Source organism: Mesoplodon bidens (genome assembly GCF_964165515.1).
Source record: "Mesoplodon bidens genome assembly, chromosome: 2".
Classification (NCBI taxonomy): Eukaryota; Metazoa; Chordata; class Mammalia; order Artiodactyla; family Ziphiidae; genus Mesoplodon; species Mesoplodon bidens.
This window is the reverse complement of record NC_138177.1, coordinates 57,176,989-57,203,623: the sequence shown is the minus strand read 5'-3', so window position 1 is coordinate 57,203,623 and position 26,635 is coordinate 57,176,989. Positions and strand designations below refer to the sequence as shown.

The window sequence follows — 26,635 nt, the reverse complement described above, 5'->3', positions numbered from 1 at the left end:
ATAGATAGGATTGCATATTTGCAGAAAAGCTAGTTTTTATTTAGAAAAGTCTGAACTTGGTTCCACTGTGGGCCTGATGATAGTCGTGGGGTAGCAACAAGAACAATATAATTTTTGTTTTTAAAATCCCCATTTTCCTTTTAGTCAGAGAGTTTATAGATACTTCAGGTTCTGAAAGTGAAGCATAGAGTGAACCAGAACAAGTTTCTGGTTACAGCAGACTACTTGCCACGTTAAAGGATGTTTCCAAGTAAGATGAGGAGGAGGAAGAGGAAGAAGACAGTGTTATAGATGAGACAGAAATGAATCTTGAAGATGGCGATAGTGACATCATTGTGGAGGAAGAGATGGCAGTAGAGTCTACTGACATGCAGAAGAGTAAGTGTGTCTTTGATGTGGGTTTATCATCTTTGCAGGGACCACAGACAGATTGCCCCAGGGGCAGGGTGCCTTGTACCATAGAGCTGGGTGAAAGCACATGGATTCAAAGCAGAGATCCTTAACATTGTTGGGCTCTGTGAATCTGATGAAAACACAGGACCCTCTGGCCATAAAAATGCAGAAATGACATTTTTGCTTATGATTTCCAGGATTTCATCAACCCTACTCCAAATTCCCCTGATTGAGAGGAAAGGGAACATAATTCTGTTTTTGTAATGGTCTCAATTTATGAAAGAGATGATTGTTCCTGCCTTAGAGGAACCAAGTTTAATGGAAGATAGACATAAAATATACAAAACTTTTCAAGCATCAAATCTGAATGGAACCGATAAATATAAGGTGTTAAAGAGATGCAAAGTGGTCACATGCTGCCAGGGTAAATGAGGGGAGGCTTCAGAGAAGAGCTGGGATTGAAAGCTTAAAGGAACTCTGTCTCACTCGGACATCTAGGTGACTTTTTTTTAAAATTATTATTAATTAATTTATTTTTGGCTGCATTGTGTCTTTGTTGCAGTGCGCCGGCTTCTCACTGTGGTGGCTTCTCTTGTTGTGGAGCATGGGCTGTAGGCACGTGGGCTTCAGTAGTTGTGGCACACGGGCTCAGTAGTTGTGGCGCACGGGCTTAGTTGCTCTGCGGCATGTGGGATCTTCCCAGACTAGGGCTTGAAACCACGTCCCCTGCATTAGCAGGCAAATTCTTAAGCACTGTGCCACCAGGGAAGTCCCCATAGGTGACTTTTTAATTTAACTTTAAAATCAACTTGATTGAAGTATGAATTACATTCAACAAGGTGTACCCATTTTAAGTATGTAATTTGATAAGTTTTGACAAATGTGTATATCTATATTGTCATCGCCGAAGTCAAGATACAGAACACTTCCAATACCTGCAAAAAGTTCCTTCTTGTCCTTTTACAGTCAGTTTCCCAGGCCTGGCATCAGGCAACCACTGACATGCTTTCTTTCACTATGTATTAGTGTTTCCTATTCTAGAAATTCATATGAATGGAAGCATACAGTAAGTACCCTTTTGCATGTGGCTTCTTTGGCTCCTCATGTTGTTGTGACTCATCCGTGTAGTTCATATTAGTAATTCATTTCTTTTTGTTACTGGAATAGTAGTCCATTGTCTGAATATATCTGGGTAACTTTTTATATTCTATTATCTTAATGCCTATTTGCCTTACTGTATTTTTTTCTATACTTTAAGGTGTCACACACCATTCTTAGTATTTTCATTCATCACTTGTACTCAGATTAAAAAAATCGTCGCCTCAGACTTAGGGACTTTTTAAATTTTGTTGGTTTTCCAGTTTTCTTTCATGTTTTAGGTTTTTAAAAATGAAAAGTTTGGTTTTTTAAATTATAAAAGTAATATATATATTTACTGTAAAAATTTAAGAGGGTAATATAGTTAACGTATATCTCCTCCACCCTGGGATGAACACCTTGAACATTTTATAGAACCTTCCAGACTACTTTTTTATGGATATATGAGTGAATATATGTTTGTGTGTATGTGCATAATGGCCTCATACATTTCTGTAAGTTACTTTTTTCTTTAATAATATAACGTGTGTAACTGGGGGTTACTGCAGCTAGAACCCTGGTGTCCAAACTCCCAGGCCAAATCTCCTTCTACTACATTACACTACCATGGGGAGGTTTAAAAAAGAAAGGGAAAGTATGAAGGGTGATTTTTCCATAAATTAAATCAACTTTAAAAGGCGCATTTGGAGAGTCAGAGAGTACTACTATTGTTAGAAAGAAGAAAGGTTTAAAAGCTGGTTAAATCTAATTTAAAAAAATCCATATGTACCACATTTAAAAAAGAGAAGGAAGACGGCATTCATGATTACTGCGCTGGCAGGGTAGGGGGCAGTTGCATGCTGGGGGTGGCTCTCGTACTGGCTCTTGCACTCTTCACACTTCTGCTCGGCCAGAGCCAGGGACCGCTGAGGGAGATCAGAGGAGAGGGTGGTGCCTTGGGGGTTCCAGGGAGTTGTGCAGCTGGCTCCCTTGCCACCCAGACTGCCCCAGGGTTCCCAGCCCCAAGGATTATGGAGCATCCCCACACCTGTTTGCTCTTGCAGTTGCTGTTCTGCACGCATTTTCTCCTCCAGCACTTTCTGCAGTGTCTCCTTGGCCTTCTGCTCATAGCTGTTTTTTCTGGTCTTCCATCTGTAATAGCAACTTATTCATTCGCCAAGAAGTGTATTTCTGTAAATTTGAGGCAATTCAACAAATACACATTGACCTACTGTGTGCTAAAGCCTGAGCAGGGATACAGAAATGAAAAGAAATTGGTCCTTGCCCACAGGGCAGAGATGTCAGTAATCTGGTAGACCTTCTTCCAGGCTGGAGGCAGGCAGGGAGAGAGAGTCCCTCAGGTGATGTGAGAGGTGAGTGGGGATAAAAAACTGCCCTGGGCATGCCGGGCATTCTCCCCTAGGCCTTCCACAGGCATTTGAAATCCGACATTTCCAAAGGGAAATCATCTTTCTAAACCTGCTCCTATCTCAGTGGCCAGCATCACCACCCACCCAGTCTCCCAAACCCTAAACCAGGGAATCATCCTTGATTTCTCTCTCACCTTCTTCAAGGAATCAGTTCATCATCAAGCTTTGTCAAGTCAACGTCTCTAACAGCTCATTACCTGTATCTTCTACCCCTACTGCCTCCTCCTTAGTTCAGACCCTAGTAATACTATTATATGGATTATATAGAGACTATGTATTATCTTCATGCCTTGCCTCCCTTCAAACCCTTTTCAGTCCTGCAGCTAGAGGGTTCTTTCTAAAACTTAAATCTGATCCCATCACAACCTGCTTAAATCTCTCAGTGGTTCTCAGTGTTCTAAGAATCAGGTCCAAACTCCTTGGCATGGTTCCTACTTACAAGCCCAGACTTTCATCTCATGCTGCCTCCACGCAAGCTGAACTGCTTGTAGGTCCCCTAAGCACTGTGCTTTTCAGCCTCTGCCTTTGCCCATAAAGCTTCTTCTGCTTAGAGTATCGTGACCCACGCTTTTCACCTGCTTAACTTCTACCCATGTTCAAGATTCAGCCCTAGAATCATAAGTTCTGATAAACTTGGCCAACCATACCTACCCCCCGACTCTTTATGGATTAGGCAGTTTTACTGGTGTTCACATAGTATCTATATTTCTAATCTATTGACTCATCTGGATCCTTTAAGGGATTGTAAACTCCTTTGAGGCAGGGAGCATTTAAAAAAAAATAAAATTATTTTTGTAGGCTTGGGGATCTGAACAATATTCAGTAAAGTCAAGTTTTAAAAATTAATACATTTGTATTTTTAGAATTTCTCCTGGCTTCAAGGTCAAAAAGAAAAAGACACAAGAGCAGCTTTGCAAATTCACTGGGGGTCTTGCCTTTCCAGTGCTTTTCATTTTTACGCCCTGTGATTTTTGGGAAAGCAGGAGCCTTTTACTGTCGATTCTGGGTTACGCAACTGGGTAAGAGATAGTCTAGATAATGCAAATTTAGAGTTCAATATCAAATCTTTTCCATTTAGCTTTGGAGTCATCTGAAAATTTGAATTTAAATATTGAGTGGGTCTTATGTTCTTGGAATTGTCATTAGAAACCAGATACAGGAGTTACTGGTTGAGATCATATCATGGTTATGTCCAGGTTATTGGACTTAACCATGCTGGTCACTGACCAGCTTTATCCCCCATTGAAAATGAGTAGACTGGCATTCTGGATTATATGTCAGTCTCTTATGAGCTTGCTTGGCATTACTGAAAAAATAAAAGTTGTGGATCTGCAAACCCATAGACTACATAGACTATGTTCCCCTGCAGAATTCTAATTACATGGCCACCTTATCTTCCTAACATCAAGTGGGAGCAGTCTGGCCGGTCCATCTCGTTTTCTTGATCTTGAGTCCTCTGCAAAAGACATCCCCCTTGGGCCTCCCTGGTGGCGCAGTGGTTGAGAGTCCGCCTGCCGATGCAGGGGATACGGGTTCGTGCCCCGGTCTGGGAGGATCCCATATGCCGCGGAGCGGCTGGGCCCGTGAGCCGTGGCCGCTGGGCCTGCGCGTCCGGAGCCTGTGCTCCGCAACGGGAGAAGCCACAACAGTGAGAGGCCCGCATACCACAAAAAAAGAAAAAAAAAAAAAAAAAAAAGACATCCCCCTTTTCTGCACCAGCACATACGTCGCAGCTCTGAAGAAAGTGTAGACATCTGAGATACGTTAACAGTGGGGGAGGGCTGATATCCCGTGAACAGACACATAAATGCCTGTTAGACCTGGAAATTGAAAATCAGAGAGGCGGGGCCACACTGGTTTTGGCCCAGGCCACCAGCCACTGGTGTTCCCAGCAAAATGTTCCCAATGTGGGAGTTTGAGGAAGCAGGGAAAGGCAGGTGGTGTGAGTTTTTTAGGACTTGAGGCCCTCAGCCTCGCAGTGAGGCAAGCTGAACCCCCAGAGCGTTCTTCCTGCCCACCTATGGGCTGCTACTCCTAAAGGTACTTGGTTTCAACAGTTATTTGTGCATCAGGTTAAAGACTGAAGGGAGAGGGAACAGCAAGCCTAAATTCTTCATATCATACGCCACCTTCCTTTCTCTTCTTACTATATAAGCAATTCATGTGAAAAACAAATAAGGCAAACAAAACAAAACAAAACTACCTGAAATCTTGCGATCCAAAAGTTACCATTAGTATTTTGGTGTACACTTGTTCCAGATTTTTCTTTATTTTCAACCCTTCATTAAGGCCACTGTAGTCTTGACAGATGCTGGCACAAGCACTTGAGATGAGGCTCCTCTTTTTAAAAGACTGTATTTGCATCTGGCTTAATTTGTCTCAGGCCCTGCCTTGCCTGGTCCCCAGCGTGGTGTTTTCTGCTGCAGTCTCTGTGAATTGGAGTTGGGGTGATGGGGCGGTCAAGCAGGGCTGTGTGTATCTGTGTCTGTATGAGGGAGGGCGGGCACACTTTCCAGTGTTTCTGGGCAACAAGCAGGCACTCACTACAGTTTCCTATCCCTCGGGCCTGGGCTGTGGAGACAGGTAAGTACCAGGAAGGGGTGGACGACCCCGACCCAGCTAAATGGAAGGCCCAGCTCAGCTGTGCGCTCAACAAGAGCAGGGAATTCAACCTGATGTACGACGGCACCAAGGAGGTGCCCATGAACCCAGTGAAGATATATCAAGTGTGTGACATCCCCCAGCCCCAGGGCTCTATCATTAACCCAGGTGAGGCCCCAGCTGCTGGGGAGAAGGTGGACAGTGTGCCAGGTCCCGGGCTGGACCCTTAAAGCGATAGTCGACTTGAAAGTCGCCTCACTTACAAAGTTGAAGACTGGTAAATAAAGCAAGAAATCCTGTCCCTAGAAAGAACCCAGAGAACAAAAGATATAAACTCAGCACAGTCTTCCTGCCCACGCAGTGGAACAGTAAAGCATTAGAAAGAAGAGGGGGTATTGAGTTCTATAAAAAATAACTTCTCTTGGGACTCAACACTGAGAAGAGAGGCCAGGTAGTTTAGAAGAAGGAGGGATTAAAACTTAGAAGGTCTGAGTTATAAACCTCGGTCTTTCCATCTCACTACTTGTGGGACATTGAATTAAGTCATTCAACCTTTTGAGCCTCAGCTTCTTCCACTATAAAATCTGGGTTCTCATCTTTCCTGCGTATTTCAAAGGCTGTTCTAAGAATCAATTGACATGACATTATGAAGGCTATTAAGTTCTCTTTATAAATGATGGGTAAGTGATCATTTAATTTGTATGGTATTTTTCCTAGGAGAATACCACCTGATCCCTATATTTACTCAATGTTTAGCAAGTTCCGACTAAGAGCCAGATAATTTAGACTTGACCTCCAGTGAATCTAGTGAGGCTCTGCCATGAGGGAAGGGTCTGTCTTCACAGTAAGCTTATAAAGGAGAGAAGCTGTGCTCCTTGGGTCCTTAGAAGGGATGCTAATTTGTAGAAAGGGGTTTAGAGTAGGAATTAAAAGGTTTCTAGGAGAAGGGAGTAGGGTCTGCAGCTCCTGTATAGGGGAGGGGATGAGAGCTTGCACTGGGGCTCCGTAGGAGGAGCTGGGAGTGGAGTGAACACCCTTGGTTCCCACTCTTTGGCATTGAGGGTGTACACTGAACCCAAGGAACCTCTGTGCTGGCAGTGCCTAGCTTGAACAGTGGGTCAGCTGCAGGGATGACAGTGCAATGTGAGCGCCTCACTTTTGACCTTTGTGTGTGTTTCTCAGGTAGGATCCACTGGATCTGCTCCTTGGGATGAGAAAGATAATGATGTGGATGAAGAAGATGAGGAAGATGAGCTGGACCAGTCACAGCACCACGTTCCCATCCAGGACACCTTCCCCTTCCTGAACATCAATGGTGAGTGGGGTGGGGGGTGGGACAGAGGCATGGAGAGGATGTAAGGGGCTTTGATTTTGCAACCGTTGACACCATATCCACCATTGCACTGAGAGCAGCGACCAGGCCCTAGGGCCAGGCTGCCAGCCTGTTAGCAAGTAGGAGTCATAGGCAAAGGAACTCCGTAGGCATAGTTATCCCAGTGGGGTGGCTTCTAGGCAGAGAGAGCATCTTCTGAATCTTACGTGATAATTCAGAGAAATTAAAAAATTAAATTCATTCTCAATCCCGCATACAAATACACAAGCTGTTATAAATGTTGCTGATTTCCTTCAGGCCAAGTGCAGGGATCATTTTCGTGAATTGTAGGCAAACTCTTCTGCTATTTCCCTCGGTACAAATTTTCTGTCACTGCCTTAACAGCCTCTGCTAAGGCTGTATCATGGGAAACTTGTGGCTCTACAGCTCTTAATACTAGGCTCTGATAAAATTTCTCTACTAGAGACTTTTATCTTTTTTTTAAATTGACTTTTTGAATTCAGCTTCCCAGGAAAGATGAGTTTAGAGGTTGGAGGGTCACTGTGAGACAGAGCAGGTACTGCATCTCCCGTTGCACATTCTGAGGACGCTCAACCACAAGGTGAACTGCTCTTCCACAGCATCTTCACTTGAACTTTCCACTGACATGCTCCTAGTCATATGACTTGCATTCAGTTGAGTAGCTTTTCACTACTTTTCTAAGTTCCATCTGGCTGCTAGGGTCAAATGAGATACTTTTGCCACCTAGAAAATTTAGTATATCAAGATGATTCCTGTAGGATTTTGGAGTGCCCTTCCCTAGGTGATGCCCCTTCTTTTGAGAATCAGGAAATGACTCTTATCTGTCTACTTGCCCTCCTTGACTTACCCTGTCATTTATAACCTTGCAACCAAGTGATGAGTAAAGACAACGATCATAGAGCTCTCTCAGGTTAATATTGCCACAGCTACATTCCCACTTGGTGCAATTTTAAGATTTGGACATTTGGAAATGTGAGATCCTTTCCCAAATCTTTGGCTCACTCATTCTGTTATTCTCACCCCTTAAAAGGATGCAACCCATTTCCAGGATCATGATTTCCCTTTTTTTTTTTTCATGTTTTTTTAAAGCTAATATTATGTGTCCTTACGTTATGGGCCACCTTGGATCCTTTATGGAAACATGTGAACATATATTAAAAATAAAAAAGTAAAATGTGGCCCTATAGCCACACCGGGATTTCATTGCCCTGAGAGAGGAGTTGGGGCGCATCAGTGACTTCCACGAAGCCTATACTTTCAAACAGGCTCCGGGCCAGCCAGTTTCCGGCTTAAGCAAGGAGAATGTTCCAGCGGTAACCAACAAGGAGAACCTGGCGACGCCGGTCTTGACTCCATTCCTGGAGCCGACCCTGGGGAGCGACAGCTCTGCAGTCACTTTCGGGAAAACCCAAGAGGATCCCAAACCATTTTGCGTGGGCAGTGCCCCACCGAGTGTGGACGTCACCCCCACCTACACCAAAGACGGAGCTGACGAGGCAGGATCAACCGATGGCAAAGTTCTGAAACCGAAGCCATCTAAGCTGGCAAAGAGAATTGCAAACTCCGCTGGTTACGTGGGTGACCGGTTCAAGTGTGTCGCTACCGGACTGTACGCAGACTCCAGTCAGCTCAGCCGGGAGCAGCGGGCATTGCAGGTGAGCCCCCCCCACCCGAATTTCAGGAGCCTGACCAGTTGTCAGGCTTTTTTAATGTGTGAAGAGGAGGGGGCCGGGGGTATGATAGGGCAGGACACCGGGCTGATTTGGTTAATGAAGCTTAGGATAATTTAAATGTTTGAAATGTGTCCAGTAAGGGGACGTAAGTGGATACTTTAAGTTATTCTGTAGATTTTAAGGGAACTCCACTCGAATGCTGATAACGGAAGTTTAAATTATTGGGAAGGATGTCTAAAAGACTGCATGACATTTACCTATCAATCGCTTTGATTTCTCTGCCGTTACTGTACGTTAACAAACATACCTAAAAGCGCTGCTTAGAATGCCTTACGTGATACTTGGTGGAGGTGTGTAGCGGCCGCATGTCTGTGAGATTCGTGCAATTTTTTTTTCCACCAAAAAAACAAACAAACAAACCAAAAAAACAAACCTTGCTTAAAGGGATAGAGTATGTATTTAACTTGCTAGTGAAGGATACATGTTGTATAGGAATTTCCTTAAGATATTTTACTTTTAATTAAAAGGCAAATAAAGCCAAATTGTTTTGCAGTGTTAAGAAAAAAATTGGTTTATGCTTATAAAAATGGATGAAGTTATCTAAATGATCCATTGAGTGCCCATTTTAATTACATAGATGGAAGGATTACAAGAGAACAGTATTTTATGTCTACCCGCTGCTTACTGTGAGGTCAGTTCTTCAAATTTTTATTACTAGAATCTTACATAAACCTTTTGAGTTAAATTTCATTTCCAAATATACAAAGGGAAGTTTGTGGGCCATGGTCGTCTTTATTCATTGTGCATTTGTTTTCTTTTCTGTTGTGTTTTTGTTTTGCTTCCTTTGCGTTGTGTTTTTGTTTTATTTTATTTACCTTCGAAAGAGAATGTCTGCCTCTATGCCACAGTGTATGTATGGCTATACATACACACCACATATATCTCTACATACATATGGCTTTATGAATAAAGAGTGTGTGACTAGTTACACATAGACACTCATATTTTTATCGTTCAATTTTAAAATATCTTAGTTGTATCATAAATTGTGGTTGGTTTGGGGCAAACTTTTCTTTGAAGATACTTTCCTTTAAGGTAAGGGCAGTGAAATAGCTTTGGTGGTAAGGTGTGTCTTTTTTCCATCTCCGTTCTCTTTCTAGTGTGCAGTGATGCGCTTCTCAGAGTTGGAGATGAAAGAGCGAGAAGGTGGCCACCCCACGACCAAAGACTCCAAGGTGCGCAAATTCAGCCCCGCTGACTGGGAAAGGCTGAAAGGAAGTCAGGACAAAAAGCCAAAGTCGGTCGCCCTGGAGGAGGCCATTGCCGACCAGAACGACAGTGAGAGATGTAAGTGAACCCAGGCGGCTCGCGTGTGGTACCACGTCGGTGGGAACGGGGCGGTTCCACTCCCAGTGCCGAGGGAGGTGAGAGGAAACAATACGCTTCCGATGGCCCAGCGTCTGGGTGCTGGCTGTTCGGAGAACGGGCTGCTCTGGCCATCCTTCCCAGCTGTGGATTGCAAGGCTGGTTGTCCTTTTGAGCGTTGCGGCATCCAGGAGTGAAGCACCTATGAAATGTTTCCTGGCACGTGTCTCCTTTTTCCGGAGCAATGCTAGTCCTGCAGTCAGTGATAGTCTGATACGGTGAGCAGAGGAATGGCAGTGCAGGACCTCCGGCGTAGCAGGTATGTGTTCTGTTGTGTAGCAGGTACGGACACGGGTTTTTGGTAGCAGTGGAATGGCACTTGCAGCCAGAGCCAGACCCTCCAGAGTGACAGTCTCCTGTGGGAGGGAGTGGAGAGTACTCGGATTCTCCCTCCAGAGGCAGAGGTTTCGTTCAAGTGCGATGAGGGCTGACGAAGGCCCCAGAGAGATGAGCATCACTGTGTTCTGTGGAGGCTCGTTTGCAGCCATGAGGAGCTGACAGCACGCTCCCAGGCCGTGGGACCAACGAGGCCGTTCTTCCCACCAGACGGCTGTGTTCTGTTCTGGAGGCCGAACTGGAGAGAAAGCTCGTGTTGCCTCGAGTCACGCTCTGCGGTCCCATCAGCTGCTCCCCCACTGGGGTTGACTTCGGGCTTTGCCCTCAAGACTTCCTGGGCTAATGAGATGCGTTGGCAGCAAGTGGAGGTCTTTCTCCCGCTTTCTTCAGTGTGCGTGCTTGTGGCCTGCAGCCTGCTCCGGACCCCAGAAACCTCACCGGTGATGGTGAGTGAGGGCACCTAGGTGAACGTCGAGGACAGGGTGGGCGTGCAATCCTCCTGAGACGGGACAGTCGGGGGTGGTGGGCACGTTTGGGAGGCCCAGGCCCTTGGACCCAGTCGTAGGGTCGGCGTTCGCCTGCACGCTTAGGTCGTGGGTGCCTGATGCAGTTCAGGAGAATTGTGGTCAGCAGCAGCGTGTGCTTCTCTCTGCTGCTTGGAGCACTGCCCTCCCCCAGCTCATCTTTGGGGTCAGACAAAGGCCTGTGGCCAGGGTTCTGGGTAAGCCACACCGGGACCGGTTTGTCCTACGTGGCTCCCGTAGAAGGGGATTTCTGTGGCTAGTCAGTGGCGGCCTTACCCGAGTGATGGGGCTCTTGATGTGCCTGGAGTAGACGATTCCGAGCTCCTCCCCTCGGGATTGGAATGAAAAACGGAGGGTCCAGGCCACCCTGGAGTGAAGCAGCAAGAAGGCCTCCCTCCTTGCCTGTGCTCACAGCTGACACGCAGCCCTTACCCTCCTGAGTGGCCTCATAACTCAGCTCTTGGGGAAGTTTCTCAGAGAGATGTGATAAAAGTGGGCAAGGCCAAGTTCACGGGGATGCACTTTTCTGAGGAGGGGATCTGCCTGTTCTGGGTGGACGGTGAGGGAGGCTGGAGGAAGGGAGCGGGCAATTAACCGGCCTCGAGTCTTCTTGCCCTTTTCTCCAGCAACGTGGCCAAACCCAGGGTGGCCGCTGCCCTTCACGTCTCAGTGGCCTCACCCACCCTTCTTCCCAGAGACGTTTGTGTGCATCCTTCCCAGTCTTTCCTGCTGAGCATGGAGACGAGAACTCGGTATGGCTGATGGGGAGCAGGGCCTGAGCCCCAGATGATTCCGAAAGCCCCCTCCCCCCACTGCCTGCCTCCAATCTCAGACCGACCGACGGGTCTCTTCCTGGAGCACCCGGGACATGGCCCAGTGAGCCATGAATCGCCACCATGGGAGGGCAGGAGAAGGGTTGGGGAAGGTGAGGGGCTCCGTTTGAAAGGTTGGGGCAATGGAGGTGGGTTCCCCACCCACCCTCTGTCGTGTAGAGACGTGGGGTTTGTAAATAGCTGGTCAGGAAAGGCCACCTGAAGGGGCCACTGTTCTTACTGCGGCCTCCACATCCAAGGCCCAGCAGGTGTTCATTCCATTCAGCTGGATATGAATGGGCCTTCTTGTTCTTGGGCCATCATGTCTTGAGCTGATATGGGCTCGGGTCCTTCTCATGGGTGTCGGTGTGGCCGAGAGCTGAGCTGTGAGCACATGGGAGTTGGGGCGGGGATTTGGGGTGGGCAGGGGTCACAGAGAGGGTCCAGGATGCCTTCAAGATGCCTTTCCCCTTCTGAGGCAGCCCCTACCCATGGAGGGACCAGGAGCTTCTAAGGTGGTGGGTGCTGTTTGCGCGGCCCTGGTTGTCCTGGTGCGGGTGCATCTTGTTGCTAGGGGCTTGTTTAAAAAAGAAATTAACTTGAAAACACAGTGGCTGAGATACTCATTTATTCTTTATGATCACATGGGTGGCTGAGTGAAATGTTTATTTTGGAAGTTCACCAAATGAGTTTGGAGGTTCCTCAGACTTGGAAGTTCATCACTAGGAACCCTCAGTGGCATTTGAAGATGGGGCGGGGCAAGGAGGCATTGGTCCCTTCCTTCTCAAACTTGGAGTAACCATCTCCCTTGCCAGCCACTTGGCTGGGACAGGCCTAGGACCTGCTCAGTGGCAGTGCCTGGCCAGGAGCTGGAGGAAGCCTCAGTCAAGGGGCTTCATGAAACTTCCTTGCTCAGGGAACTTCTCTTCCAGCTGAGCACCTGCACATTTGTAAACTACTTTGGAACAGAGATCCCCTGCACTCCTTCTGTAGCGGGTGTAACTTTTAACAAGGTTAGCCCTGACTGGAGGTGCTATTATAGTTAAGCTACAGAGAAGGGGATTTTAATCCTGGGGAGCCTTCCAGCGACTCAGAACCCTCTCACCTTGTTTAGGCCTCACTGGGCATGGCTCAACAGTGGTGAGGGTGCTTTGTTGCCACAGTGACTTGTAAATGTTGCTGTGGTGATGCTTCTGTGAGGTGATGCTATGGTACAACCATAATGAATTTGGGATATATGTGCTGTGAGTCATAGGACCATGCTGCAGGGACCACGTTCACATCTTGCTTAGACTGGGTGACCAAGGGCAAATGGCTTCCCACTTTTAGAAGGGCCAAAAGTAGCAATGATGGCAAAGCCTGATGGTTAGGATCCCCGTGTATCTATTTATCTCCCCATCTCCTTTGCCCTCAAGGGTCATCCTCCTGTGGGTCGTGGTTAGAACAGTCTTTGAGAAGCTCCAAGTGACACGGAGCCTCTACCCCATAGCTGGTGGCCATGGGTATCTTGGGCAGTCGGGGTGGGTGTCGTTCAGGGTTATTACTGGCCTGGGTAAGGTCACACTAGCGTAAGGTCTTGGGGGGCCTTAGCTGAGGGGAATTGAGATCTTTGCCCTAAAAGGCTCCGGGGTTGGGGGCAGGGTGGATGGACCTAGTTTGGAAAAAGAAACTTTAAAATTGGACGTGGGGGTTCTTAAGGTAGCCCTTCCATTCTTCCATGGATCCCCTCCCACGGAGCTTTTAGGGAAGGCTGATTGGACCAGAGAAGTCCAATGGTGTAACCAGCAGGGCTCACCTCTTAAAATTTCCTACATTTCAGGCCTGAGATTCAGGCTGGTCTGAAAGTCTTGGCATCTTTTGGTTAAAGGGCTTTTTCCAGCCTTTCTCTGTGCTGAGCCCGGCCCGTGATTATGAAGCCCACCCTGGAGGGAGGCTAGCAGTAACATTCCCACTTTACAAGTGAAGGGGGCCGAGTTGTAAAGCGGCGCCATTCCTGCCCGAGTGTTTAAGAGGGTCACAGAGCAGCCGGAGTGAGAGTTACAGCACGCCGTCTTCACCGGGCCTGCGGTAGCCTGGGCTGCATCACCCGTAAGCACAGGCCAGGAGTTTGGGGTTTCTCCTGCTGCCATGACAGGAGACCCTCGCGGTTGGGGTGATTCCACCATTCCGGCAAGAGTAGGTGGGGATCTGTCCCACCTTGGGATACCCTGGGAGAAAAGCTAAGTGTGTTCCACCATTGAGAACACAGGTCAGGCTAGCCCAGGCCAGGGTGAGGTTCATCCCCACAACTGACTGCCATTAAATGCTGGGAATGCCCCCAAGAGAGGCTGATCAGGGGACCAGCCGGCTGGGCAGAAGTGGGAGTGATACTTGAAGTGGTCTAGGGAGTGGAGGAGGAATGCGAGCAGCATGTGAGGGGTCTGTCCATGATTTCATCTAGAAAAACGGGCTGAGGGAGCTTAGCTCAGGTGTTAACGAAATACCAAACTCATACACCCACCCCCACCCCCGGCCGGTGATGGACACAGGGTCATCTTCGGGGAACTCTTTAACAGCACAGTGATCATTATGGAATTATTTGTGTGTTAGAAACAATGTGACTAGCAAAGCAGTTGAACTGTTTGTTTGGCTAGAGCAAAAGTGAGGAGTGATGTTAGGCTGGGGTGATTGGAGGAAAAGCCCCAAGTGGATGCTAGATTGAGCAGAGGGGGCAGGAGCAACACAGGCGGAGCTGGGGTGTGAGCAGTTCAGCCCTGCCCGCCGCCCCCCCACCCCCCACCCCCCATGAAGGGGGTTGGAGTCTTGTCTTTGAAATGTCCTTAGATGCTTGTTGCCTGGGAAGGAAGGCGTGGAGACGTGCCAGGTGGGGTGACTGGTGTCACTGAGGGCCTTCTTCCTAGACAGGAAATAGGAGCAGCCCCTCGATGGCAGTGAAATGCTTTTCCCCCCCACGGGTGTGGAAAGAGGACAGACGGACTTGTAGCAATCTGGTTGAGTTCTTTGAAATTGCCCTTGACCCTTGTGTGTGCACCAGGAAGCCTTTCCTTTCCCTTTGCCAGGCTCCTCTTCCCTTGGTCTCCCCAGCTTCCCAGCCTCCCACCATTCTTTCCCTACCCTTTTTCTTCACCCTCGCCCCTGCTGACCCAAGTGAACATTGGTGCTATGTCTGTGTAGATGGCAGTTGGGGGCTATTTGGTCTCTTGATGACATCAGCCTTTTTTGTTTACTAGCAGCTGTTTCCATAGTAATTTGTAGCTCCGCCCTGATGGGTTGGATCTTACTGTGAGGTTACTCACCCCCCCCCCTTTAAGAGTAAGCCACCTTGGAGAGTTAAGCAGTTAGGGAGCTATCTCACATGCCTATAGAGGGATGGTGTAGATGCCTCACCTTGACCCTTGAAGGATGGATCGTGAGTGGTCTACGCACCTCATTTTCTGCTTTCTTTGCTGGTTGTGTTCAGCTGTCTTTCCTTTGGGACGTCTTTCTGAGGGTTTTGTGCTTCCAGTGTGTGAGGCCCCTGGTCTCCAAAGGGGGGTGGTCTGTTGGTAGCAGATTGCCTTGGGCATGGGGGTCCTGCCTGCTCCTGGTGACCTTTGTTCCCTCCTTTCTGGGTTGTCTCCCCTCCCCTAGGGGAGTGTTATGATGGAAGCAAACCTGACCCCTTTGAAGCCCCAGAAAACAGTGAGGACTACTTCATGGACACGGAGCCCCCCAGAGAGCCCCCCCGCCGACCAGGCGGCCCCGGACGCATCACGCAGCCCCACCCTCCGGCTGAACAGAAAGCGCAAGGTCTCTGGCGTTAGGAACCACACTGAGACCACTGTGGAAGAGCTCCTGGAGGACTCTCTGCTGAAAGCCAAGCGGAGACGGGTCTCCAAAGGTGAGCTCGGTTTCGCTTCGGGCCCGCAGGGCACCCTATGGAAGTCCTGGAGCGGAGCAGTGGAAAGTTCCAGTCCCACCCTGGATCCCTGGGGGGAGCCACTCACACCTCCCCACCCCCATCCCACACCCCACCCCCCCAAAGCCAGGTGCCGGGGCTGGAGCCTAAAGGTGGCCAAAGGCAAATAGGCCCCCTCCCGAGACTTGGTGACAAGTTCCAGCCAACACAGTGACCACACCCCTCCCCTCCCCCACCCCTGTTAGTGATGTGTAAGACAGTTTGTTCCCCGCCCCGGGGGGCTTCTTCATTAATTTGTAGTTATTTCTCCATTAGCTGACTGGCCTGAGAGGGAAATGACAAACAGTTCCTCTAACCACTTAGAAGAGCCACATTATAGTGAGCTGACCAACCTGAGGTGTGCATTGAATTAACAGGGCTCCATCCCAGAAAGCAGCGCTGCTTAGAGAACGGCGGGAGCAGCAGGTGTCGGCAGCAGAGAGCAAACCTGGCTGGCAGGGCAGGAAGGAAGTGACCCAGGCGGTTCAGCCTGCGGTCACCCCCCAGGGCAATAGCATCTCCGAAGAGAAACCTGGCAGGAAAAGGGCAGAGGCCAAAAGCAACAGAAGCTGGTTGGAGGAGTCCCTGAAATGCAGTGACAATGAACAAGTTACGCACGGGGCGGGGGGCTCTCCTGGAGGGTGGATCACCCGCCCTCTGTGGGAAACGGCCCTGGAGGGGACCTGAGCGCCATCCAAGTTGACAAGAGTAGCGTGTGGCGAGCGGGGAGTTTTCTTCATGAGGTCCTTTCAGCCTGCACACTTCCTTATGGAATGGACAGTGAGGCGGGAGCTCGACTTCCTGGGCTGCTCCTCATGACCCAGCCCGCGGCTGGGCAGGAAGGGAAGTCTTGGGTGACCCCGGACGCTTGTCAGTGCCCTCATTCCAGCCTCAGGCTGTCCCCAGTCGCCCTGTCCCGAGCACCCAGGCCCCCCACGGGTGGGGACGGGAGCGCACGAAGGGCTGGCTTCTGCCCTCTCTTGCGGCCCTTTGAAGCGACTTGCCATTTGGCGTTTCGTGGGTTAGCCTATTTGCCGCTTGAATGTGGGATAATTAAAATATTAGTGCTTTGAAAACATAATTGGTATATCTTTAAAAACTGAAGCTGCTCCAACGATCAGTGCTAACAATGGGCTTTTCTTTCCTCACCGGCTACAACTGTGTAACGCCCGCTTCTTCTCCCCCTGACAGATGTGCTGTGCATGGACGAAGAAATGGATTGGCAGCCTTCGCCCCTGCCGCAGAAATACACCGACAACAGCGAGAAACCATCCGGGAAGCAACCGTGCAAAACCAAGCATTTGATCCCTCAGGAGCCCAGGCGGGGCTTGCCGCTGCCAGGGGACTCCTACGTGGACAATGCGGATGGCAAGGTACCTCTTGCCCCTGGCTCTCCCCCGCCCCCCGGGCCTGTGCAGGCACATCCCGCCTGCCTACTTCTCTGCTTCTGGGGACAAAGCTTTCCTTTTCCTGAACCCCTCCCCCCCAAACGTCACTGCCCCTTCCTAGGGGACCTGTCTCCTGGGTGGCAGTGAAGTTTCCAGCGAGTAAAAATGCAGCCCTTTCCTCACGCCCCGCCTCCCCCTGACAGAGAGGAGGAAAAGTACTTTCCTCCACTCAGGAGCGGCCTGAGCCCAGTTCCGACTATGATCTTTCGCCGGCCAAGCAGGACCAGAAGCCCTTGGACCGTTTGCAGCAATTGTTACCAGCTTCCCAGGCCTCGCAGCTGACATGCTCAAGCTCCCCTCCAGAGACCACCCAGTCCCACCCGATGCCATCGGAAGCGCGGAGGGCGAGACCCTCCTACAGCAGGCCTCCCGGCTTGGCTACGAGGTGAGCATCCTTGTGGGTGCCCCGGATCAGGATCCGCCGGCTGCTGCTCCTTGGGTGGGGGACACACTGGCTGGGGATGGGGGGCGGGTCTCAGAGCCCAGCCCCCTCCACGTGGCGGGCTGGGCTGGGTGTTCCAGCAGGGTGTTTGCGTTGGCCCCGCTCACACTGCGGGCTCTTTGGTGGCTTGTTCAGTCGTGGTGTGAAAAGAAAGGCAGGCCTCTCTGATGTTCCGTTCCCGTTCAGGCAGGTAGGCTGCTTCGGCCGGTCCGGCTCACTTATCTCTGATATAAAATCTGACCTAACCCAGGGCTTGGCGACCAGGGGAATTTTAATGAGCCCTTTTGGATTCTGAATAGCAAGAAGGAGAGTAGTTATTAGCTCTACTAACTTGTGCTGTTTGGGGCAGAGTGATGCCCCTGTGGAGTAGCGGGTGGGAAGTGTCTGTGCAGAGTAGGGGTGGGAGTGGGGCAGACCTGAGCAGTCTCTTTCTGAGAGGGCACGGGAGCCGAGGGCTGATGGGCGGGGAGCAGGGGTTGAGCCTTGCACAAAACTCCCTGTCCACACTGCTGAATCCCAACCCAGCACGGCTGATGACAGTGATAGCCTCTATGGCTAGAGCAACATAGAAAGATAGCTGATATCTGCCTAAGCCCGTGTGATCTGTAGTAACTCCTTTCACCCTTTTAACATCTTCACTTGGGAGTAACGAGTACTAGCCCACTCTCGGATGAGGAAACCGAGCCTCAGAGGGGTTAGCTGAAACCCGTACAGGTAGCAATCCAGCAGTGCTCCACAGCCCACCACGCTCCTCAGCAAGACTGGCTCACATTGGAATTGCCCTTTTTACAGTTCAAAACCTCTGTGAGACAGATGACTCCCTCTACCCTGTGCAGTTCCCCCACCATACTTGTCAGTAGCAATTGTGATGTAATAGCCCACAGGGCAAAGGCATTTTTCTGTGCTGGCATCAGCCCTCTGGGAGTTGAATGGTGACAGTAAAATGTGGTTCAGCAGGCTGAGCGTGGAGGTGTGGATGAGCACTGGGGTGGCAGGACCCAGGCTGGCCCGGAGCCCTGGCGCCCACACCCTCAGCCAGCTCTGTGCCCCTGTCCCCCGTCTCCCGTCGTGTCCCCCCGCCCCGGTCCATAGTGCCGGGAGCCCTTCGAAGTGTGCCTGCCTTGGCCCTAAGGCATGACTGTGGGTGGAAAGTTGGAAGCACTAGGGCTATGCTTAATTTGGGGGTGTTTTTTGTTGTTGTTGTGGGTTGAATGTGCTGTTGTTTATATCTACACGTCTCTTGGTGACCTCTCCATTAGCTAGAGAGCACTTTCTGGTAGTTAGCGCAGTTACTTGCAGGTGAAGTCCAAGGAGCACCCAGTTGGTTTCCCAAGAGCTGAGAGCGGGCGCCTAGGCGGACAGAGCAGATGTTGCGCATAGTGTTGAGCTAGACACCCTGTGGTTGAGAAAATAGTCTCCTTGCTTCCAGCAAACGCTGGAGGTGGGGGGGAGCCCCCTAACCCCAACTTTTAGGTTAGGGTTGAGAAAGTAGACTCCTGCTTCCAGCAAATGCTGGAGATGGGGGGGCGGGGTGCTGCTGCACCCGCCGTGGAGGGCGGGGCTCCGAGCCCCACCTGTGAACTTGGCATCATTTCCAGCAGCCTCCCTTTGGGACCAGAGACGTCAAAAGACCCTCGTTGGTCCTAAGACACTTTCCATTTTGGTTTGGTGGCTCTGAGGCCTGGACCAAGGAGCACTTGATCCATACTTTTTTAGGCTACCTGGCCTTTGATTGCACAGGAAGCCTTGGGAATGTGTAGGGTCGGATTTGTTTTTTTCTTCAAATGTAAATTTCAATATGTAGATTACACAGATCACCAGTGTTGATGCTGAACATTGTGACAAGTAGATGAACGCTTTCAACTTTGAATCCAACTTTCTGGGATTTCTCTGGGCAGAATTTTAAATGTTGGGATAATGGCCCAGTTGGGAGATGTGGCAGCTTAAACCTTTTAAAATTGAAGGACAGTTTGCTTAACCAGATAAGGCTGTGGTTTGGGAGGGTTTTCCTGAAGTTCTGTCTTCAGCATTCTTGGTTATTTTCTTCTGCTTAGCCAAAGGTACCATGTGCAGTATAAAGGCTGTCTGAGCTTTATGTCATGATAATCTGGTTCTGGAAGTTTAGAAACACACTCTGGCTTCAGATCCGCGTTAAATAGATCACTTGCGTGGCCAAAGACCTCAAACCTTCCCCTCCTGGGAAAAAGGCTTCTATTTCTTAGGCTAAAACGCCAGTGTGCAGCCACATGCTTGTGCCTTTAGCGGTGATGGTTAAATTTTCTATGAATTGAATAAGTCATGTTTTTTAAAAAGTTAATGAGGCATTTAATTAACGAACAACGTCGGGCTTATGGCCTTTATGGTTACATTTTGCGGGTAATGGCATTCGGCTTATAGCCGCTGAACTGAGAGCTGTCCAACAAAAGCAGTTTGACTTTGCTTGGGAATGGCTGGGCTGCCCTTCAGACACTCCCGTTTATTTCTAGTGGAGAAAATAAACCAAGGAATGTGTTGCGTCGACAGACTCGCCCCGCCTCTTCACCTTTCAGTTAGAGAAAGTTTTGGTGGCGACAGTTGCCATCCATTTAGAGGCCATCACCCTCCTAGCTAGGAGAGTGTAGTTAGCCCACTTGACCCCCAACAGAGAAGGCCTGTGGGATGCTCGTCACAGCTGGATTGCATCCCTCTAACTGGGGCCCTCTTGGGCCTTTTGAATCTTCCCAGCTGACCAGGTACCAAAGACCTGAGTTATAGGTCTAGTACTTCATGTTAATTGAACTTGGGGTTTAATATCTCTGGGCCTCAGTTTCCAAGTGTTGAATGAGGATAGTACTACCTTCCTTTCCTGCTATCTCCTGGGTTCCTGTGGGTGACAGAAGACGTCCTCATCTGGGGAAATGAGAAGCACTGTGTAAATAGTGGGATCAACGTGGTTGAGTTAGGACAGCCCGTGGCAAAAAGTCTGACCTGGCCGTGGGGCTACTGCTGCCTTTGCTGCCATCTTCCAGGAGAAGAGAGTTGACTTACCCATCAGCTTGGACGGCCTTTCATTTCTAGGTACCCTTGAATCTGCCCTAGTAGTGATGAAGGTTTCCAGGTGAAGGCCATGATTGTCACAGCAAATAAACCCTGGGTTGAGTAAATTGATCTGTGCACAGCAGTTGGTGGCGTCCAGACCTGATCCCAGAGCCATGTGACAGGGCCTCTCCCTGGCTGGGGCACACAACTCATTAGCTTGCAGCCGTCCACTCAAGTCTGGCTAGTGAGGGCCTGCTAAAAGAGCAGCAGCTTCATGCGGTATCCTGGATACCAGGGCTCGGGGCAGGTGGCCTGGGAGCCCAGAGGATTGTGGGCTTTCTGGCAGGTTGGGATGTAAACGGAGAAACGCATTCGTGGGCGTGCCTTTTCTCTTCCTCCTCTTGCTTTGGAAGGGAGCTGCTGCAGTGACCTGAAGTAACAGGGCACCGATGGCCAGGTTTACCAGCATGCCCCATTAGGTTCACGTGGTAAGCAAATGGAACATTCTAGTTCGCTCCCAAGTGAGTGGTCACCTTTGATTGGCTTGTCCTCCAAAGGGCATAAAAGGTTTTACAGAACCCATCTCGCACTTATGGGCGGCTAGAATGACCCCCGTTTTGGGTTTAACAGATGAGTTACCTGAGAGATGTTACAAGGAGGCCTGTTCTGACCCCATCCCATCCCCCCTTACCCAGCAGACCATGTGCTGGGCCACATGCACGTTCTGCCTACTCGCAGCTCTCAGAACCTGACAGCTCTCTGCTGGGCACGACTTACCCAGTATAAACAGTATAACGTGTTTTCTGGTGGCAAATGCTTTCGATGTGTCTGAAAACTTTCTTAAGGTAATAAAACATTGAATAAATTCCTGCTCTGCTTACTGGGAGTGGTTCATATTGATATTTTAACAAGCCAAAGAAATAAGGTTAATAACAGTGATTCCAATGCACAGTGTTGACACAGAACATCTCCGGGGTGGGGGGGCGGTAAACGCTTTATTTGATTCTTGAAATGCGGAGGTTGCAGCCTGTGTTGTATCAGGTTCCTGTCATTAACTTGAGTAAATATGAAAATATTAGACTGATTCTGCCCCGAGAGGGTGGAGTGAGACAAAATAGAGGGTGGGGTTATTGGAGGCATTTTGTGTCATTCCTCGAGGATGGAGGGAGAGAGCTTCTCTTTAACTCTACTTAACATACAGACAAGAGCATCTGAGGCCCAGGTTCTGATTTGGGGTCTTAACAGGGGGCGCGAGGATGTAGCTGACCTGGGTGTCCCTGCTTCTTTAAGCTGGGGAATGTTCTCCGGCTGATTTAAGCTCTCTTTAAGTGTTGGTCATCCATACTTTTATCTAAACTTGTGTTATCGTCCACTGCCACCGACTGAACAGACCCATCAAGTGAGAATGGTCTGTGCTTGGCAATGTGTCATCTAAGATGTTAGCAGCCGTGACACCTCTGTACTGGTCACGTCGGCCCCTGGGCTGAGGGCTTTCATCGCTATCCGAATGCGTCCTCTCAGCAGCCCTGTGGAAGCTTGGAGAAGTTCAAGGGTAACTTGCCCATGGCCAGGCCACTGGTGCAGCAGAGCCTTAGACAACACTGTCTGCATCTCCAAGCCCTTCTCACGCACTCTCGCCCCCCCACCAGGATGCCTGCCGCCTGCCCGCGCCATGGTGGGCTTTTGGCCCCAAGGATGTATGCCTTTGAAAGTGGGCACCACCAAGCTATGGGGAGGTCACCCTTACAAGTTTCACTGTATGGTGGTCTGATGATATTTCCTCTCCGCTCCCCGTAGGAAGTGGTCTTGTATTGCCTGGAGAACAAGATTTGTGATGTGAACCACCACGACAACGCGGCTTACTGTGCCCTGCACGAGGCTTGTGCAAGAGGTTGGCTCAACATCGTACGACACCTCCTTGAATATGGCGCCGATGTCAACTGCAGTGCCCAGGATGGAACCGGGTCAGTGGCGGTCTTGCGCTCTTGGCCTGGCCATGCTGGGTCATAGGCAGTGGTTCTCAGGGTGTGCGGGGAACCCCAGAAGGAAAGATGGAGAGTGAGTGCCATGTAAGCACACCGATGGCGGAGTCCTCTAGAATGGAATCGGACAGATCTTTCTGGCAAATTTACATAGAACTTTAAAACTCTGTGACGCTCTTATGGACAGAAGTCCCTGAAAATGTTGAGCCTGCATGAATAATCAGGGGTGTTCTCTTTTAAGACCCTGGACTCTTCACCAGCGTCTGTTGAATCTCAATCTTTAACATATATGTGAGTTGAAAGTTCCAGGAGTACAGACAGGTCCAGTGGCAACTGGCTTGATAGGACCTGCCGTGTCCACCCACATCCCCGGGCCTGGCCCCCACTCTGTCCTTGACCTCGGTTTATTGGCCAGAGGCCCAGGTCTGAGTCAGCCCAAGCATCTTCCTGGTTGTACCTGGGATGCCACCACGAGGCAGGGCACTGGGGCTTTCCTGACAGTCATAAAATTAGCAAAACCGTAAGGTATTTGGTGGTTCATGGTTTCCAAATAGCATCCTTTCTGGATGGGACTGCGGACAGTGTTCCTGACCCCAGCGGACACGGGCAGGAGGACTCTGTACCCTCCTGAGAACTCGCCCTGCCTGTCGACTGCTTCTGGGCGAGAGGGTTGATCACTCATCTCCAAGTTGGTTTCAGGAGAGGTTCCACTTTGCCCCTAGTTTCTTTTTTTTTTTTTTTTTTTTTTTTTTTTTTCTTTTTTTCTTTTTGCGGTATGCGGGCCTCTCACTGTTGTGGCCTCTCCCGTTGCGGAGCACAGGCTCCGGATGCGCAGGCCCAGCGGCCATGGCTCACGGGCCCAGCCGCTCCGCGGCATATGGGATCCTCCCAGACCGGGGCACGAACCCGTATCCCCTGCATCGGCAGGCGGACTCTCAACCACTGCGCCACCAGGGAGGCCCGCCCCTAGTTTCTTTTACAAACTGCACTTTTTGGGTTTTGTTTGTAATGGTACAACAATGGCTTGTCGTATCTGCTTCCGTGATGCTGGGGTTCTTGCCCCCACCCCGCCGTACGTTACCTTCTTACAGTCTGTCACTATTTAAGTTCATTGGAAACGTTTTCATCGTGGCCTGAGTTCCTCCTTGGGCCATGCATTAAGAGAGATTTGCATTGAAGAATTAGGCCTGAGATGGTCCCTTCACCTGTCCCGTAAAGGGTTATGTGTTGAAATAACAGAGTAATTTGTCGCAGCGACCGTACACTCACCTCCTCGGTGAAATAGCGTGCCTACGAGGCTTGGCCGCACACGCTCGATTTTGCCCCGTGTCCTTAGAAGCAAGCGTCGCGTGCACAGGTGTAATCCCCCGCACCTCTCCTAGGCCTCTCCACGATGCTGTCAAGAATGATCATCTCGAAATTGTCCGCTTGCTCCTCTCCTACGGTGCTGATCCTACCCTGGCTACGTACTCAGGTAGAACCATCAAGAAAGTGAACCACAGCGAACTTCTGGAGAAGTTCTTAACAGGTACGGCAGAGGTCAAGACACGGTCTTGTTCAAGCATCTAGACGGTGACTTCACAGCCTTTCACCTGGGTTCCCCCTACCCCCACCCCCCCGTTTACTCTAAGTGACCCTTTACTGGGAAAAGCGGCCCAACGTTAGTCTGTCAAAGAAGAGATACATACTTTGAGTTTTGCAAGGTGGGGGGCTGGAAAACTCTTAGCTAGCCAGGCTAGCTTTTGTTTGGCAGGCTGGGGCGGTGAGGCGGGCAGTCCCTCAGGAAGGCGGGTGGATGCGTGGGGAGGTTTCAGTCAGATACCTGGAGGCGTGTGCGGTGGGACTTGTCAGGTGGTGACACCAGCCCCAGCGTGAGATGTTCCCGAACTCTAGCAGCATTTGCCTCTTACCAGCAGGCGTTATCTTGTTTCTCTCTCTCTCTCTCTCTCCCCCCCTCTCTCTCCAGACTGTTTAAATAACCTGCAGGCTCCTGACGACGGTAACCCCGGTTGCTCTTCGGAGTTCTCTGGCAGCTGTGTGTGTGGTGAGCAGCCTTGTTCGTTTCAGTTGGGCTTGTGGGGGTGGGGGGTGGGGGTGGTGGAGGTGCTGTGAGCAGGGCTTCCTTGGGAAAGAATTTTTCCAGGGTGCTTTTTGGAGAACAGCTGGAACCTTGCTCCAGCTTACTGACCTCTCTCTTGTTTGTCCCCCCAGTTAAAACCAGATGATGAAAGTGGTTACGATGTTTTAGCAAATCCCCCAGGACCGGAGGACCAGGATGACAGCAACGAGGCCTATGGTGACCTATTGGAATTTGAATTTTCCGAAAGACCCCTTTTGCTGTGTTATAACGTGCAGGTGTCCGTCGCTCAGGGGTGAGCGTGGCCAGCGTGTGGTCGAGAGCCAGCCCAGCTGCTCTATGGGGTGGCAGGAGTTAGAAATCCCCTTCAGCAGATGAGGGTGGATGGGTTGGGGGGTGAGTGAATTCCTCACCAAGTGTCCACCGACCTCACATAATGCAGTAGAACTTTTCCAGAAAAGTTTGGGGGGGTGGGAGGGCTCCCCAGCCGACTGCCCTCATTGAAACACACCCCGAGAGCCCAAAGGACATGGGAGTCTGCGACTGCAATTGCACAGTTTCAGTCACTAAACTCTTGGGGAAGGGATCCTCCCCAAATGGCTACCATAGGGGCCTTCCAAGGCGCATGAGGTCCACGGGACGATACTGATGTACCCTCTTCTCATATAAGATTAGAGAAAGCCGTATGTGGCACCTGGGATCTTATGTGTCTTCAGATTTGCTTAGATCGAGTCTTGTCCTCACAGTCGGGCCACTGTGCCCCATGACCAACCCTTCGGAGTGAACACATCAGGAGACCTTGCTCTGCTGTGTGTTGACCCCGGTGCTTAAGGAGTAGCATCCTCCTTGAACTCTGAGGCTGGGAACGTGTCTGCCATTGTGGTGACATTCTATTCGGGATAGAGATCATAAAGCGTGGCAGGGTATCAGGAAGGATTGTACCACCTCCCTTCTCGAAAAAGCCTCACTCCCGGCAGCATTGAGGGGCGGGTTGGAGGTGTGGGAAAGGAAAGGAAAGCCAGGTGACCTCGAGTGTTTCTCATGCTCTCTCCGTGAGGGCCGGAGGAGAGGAGAGGTCAAAGAGGTGTTTGCCATCTCCCTTGGGTTGGCATACATACTGGTTTTCCCCAGTGACTAGAACGGGGTGCAGTTACTTGGAGAAGGGTGACCTGAGTTGTGGCCAGAGCCAAGGCAGCACTGGGGTGGCCTGCAACGAGGCTCGTTCAGGGGTGCTGCTCCTGCTTTTGTCTAAGTTGGCTGATCCTCCCTAGGTGGTCTCTTAACACATGCACATGAGTCCAGAGTTCCCCCGCTAGAAGTAGATCTTCCGGGCTCCCCTGGTGGCGCAGTGGTTAAGAATCCGCCTGCCAGTGCAGGGGACACAGGTTTGAGCCCTGGTCCGGGAAGATCCCACATGCCACGGAGCAACTAAGCCCGTGCGCCACAGCTACTGAGCCTGCGCTCTAGAGCCCGCGAGCCACAACTAGAGAAAGCCTGTGTGCAGCAACAGGCCCAAAGCAGCCAAAAATAAATAAATAAATAAAATTTAAAAAAAAGAAGTAGATCTTCTAAGGACAGTGAGAAGTGGGGTGGGGGTGGGGTAATCAAAGTGGAAGCGGCAGTCCCTTTCACCGCCAGGAGACGGGTAGTTCATAGTTGGGAGCGCTTCTCATTTTGCCGGAAACTCAAACCACTGTCCTTTCTCTGATGCAGGCCTCGTAACTGGCTGTTGCTCTCAGACCTGCTCAAGAAACTGCAAATGTCCTCCTGCATATTCCGCTGCAGTTTCCCAAATGTGGAAATTGTCACCATCGCGGAGGCCGAGTTCTACCGGCAAGGGTCAGCAAGTCTCTTATTCTCTTGCCCCAAAGACCTGGAGTCCTTTAATCCGGAAAGTAAGGAGCTCTTAGATCTGGTGGAGTTCACGAACGAGCTTCAGACTCTGCTGGGCTCATCCGTGGAGTGGATCCTCCCCAGAGACCTGGACTCAGACGACGACTGGTGAGCTCGCCGGGGCCCGCTGTGTACAGTGTGTCATGGTGTTAATCCTTGTGCATATGTGTCATAATATGACTATTTCTGTAAAGAAAGGACACCATGAGACAC

The 26,635-nt window shown here is 50.2% G+C and overlaps 1 pseudogene across 1 annotated transcript; it reads left to right on the top strand.

Annotated features, from left to right (window-relative positions):
* LOC308629641 (BCL-6 corepressor-like) lies at positions 1–26,635 on the top strand (annotated as a pseudogene). Its single transcript, XR_014017858.1, has 14 exons — positions 1–378; positions 6,688–6,816; positions 8,121–8,510; positions 9,166–9,219; positions 9,689–9,875; positions 15,256–15,505; positions 15,839–16,203; positions 16,684–16,935; positions 17,163–17,395; positions 22,268–22,444; positions 23,692–23,980; positions 24,419–24,496; positions 24,674–24,824; positions 26,243–26,635. The product of XR_014017858.1 is annotated as a BCL-6 corepressor-like (transcript).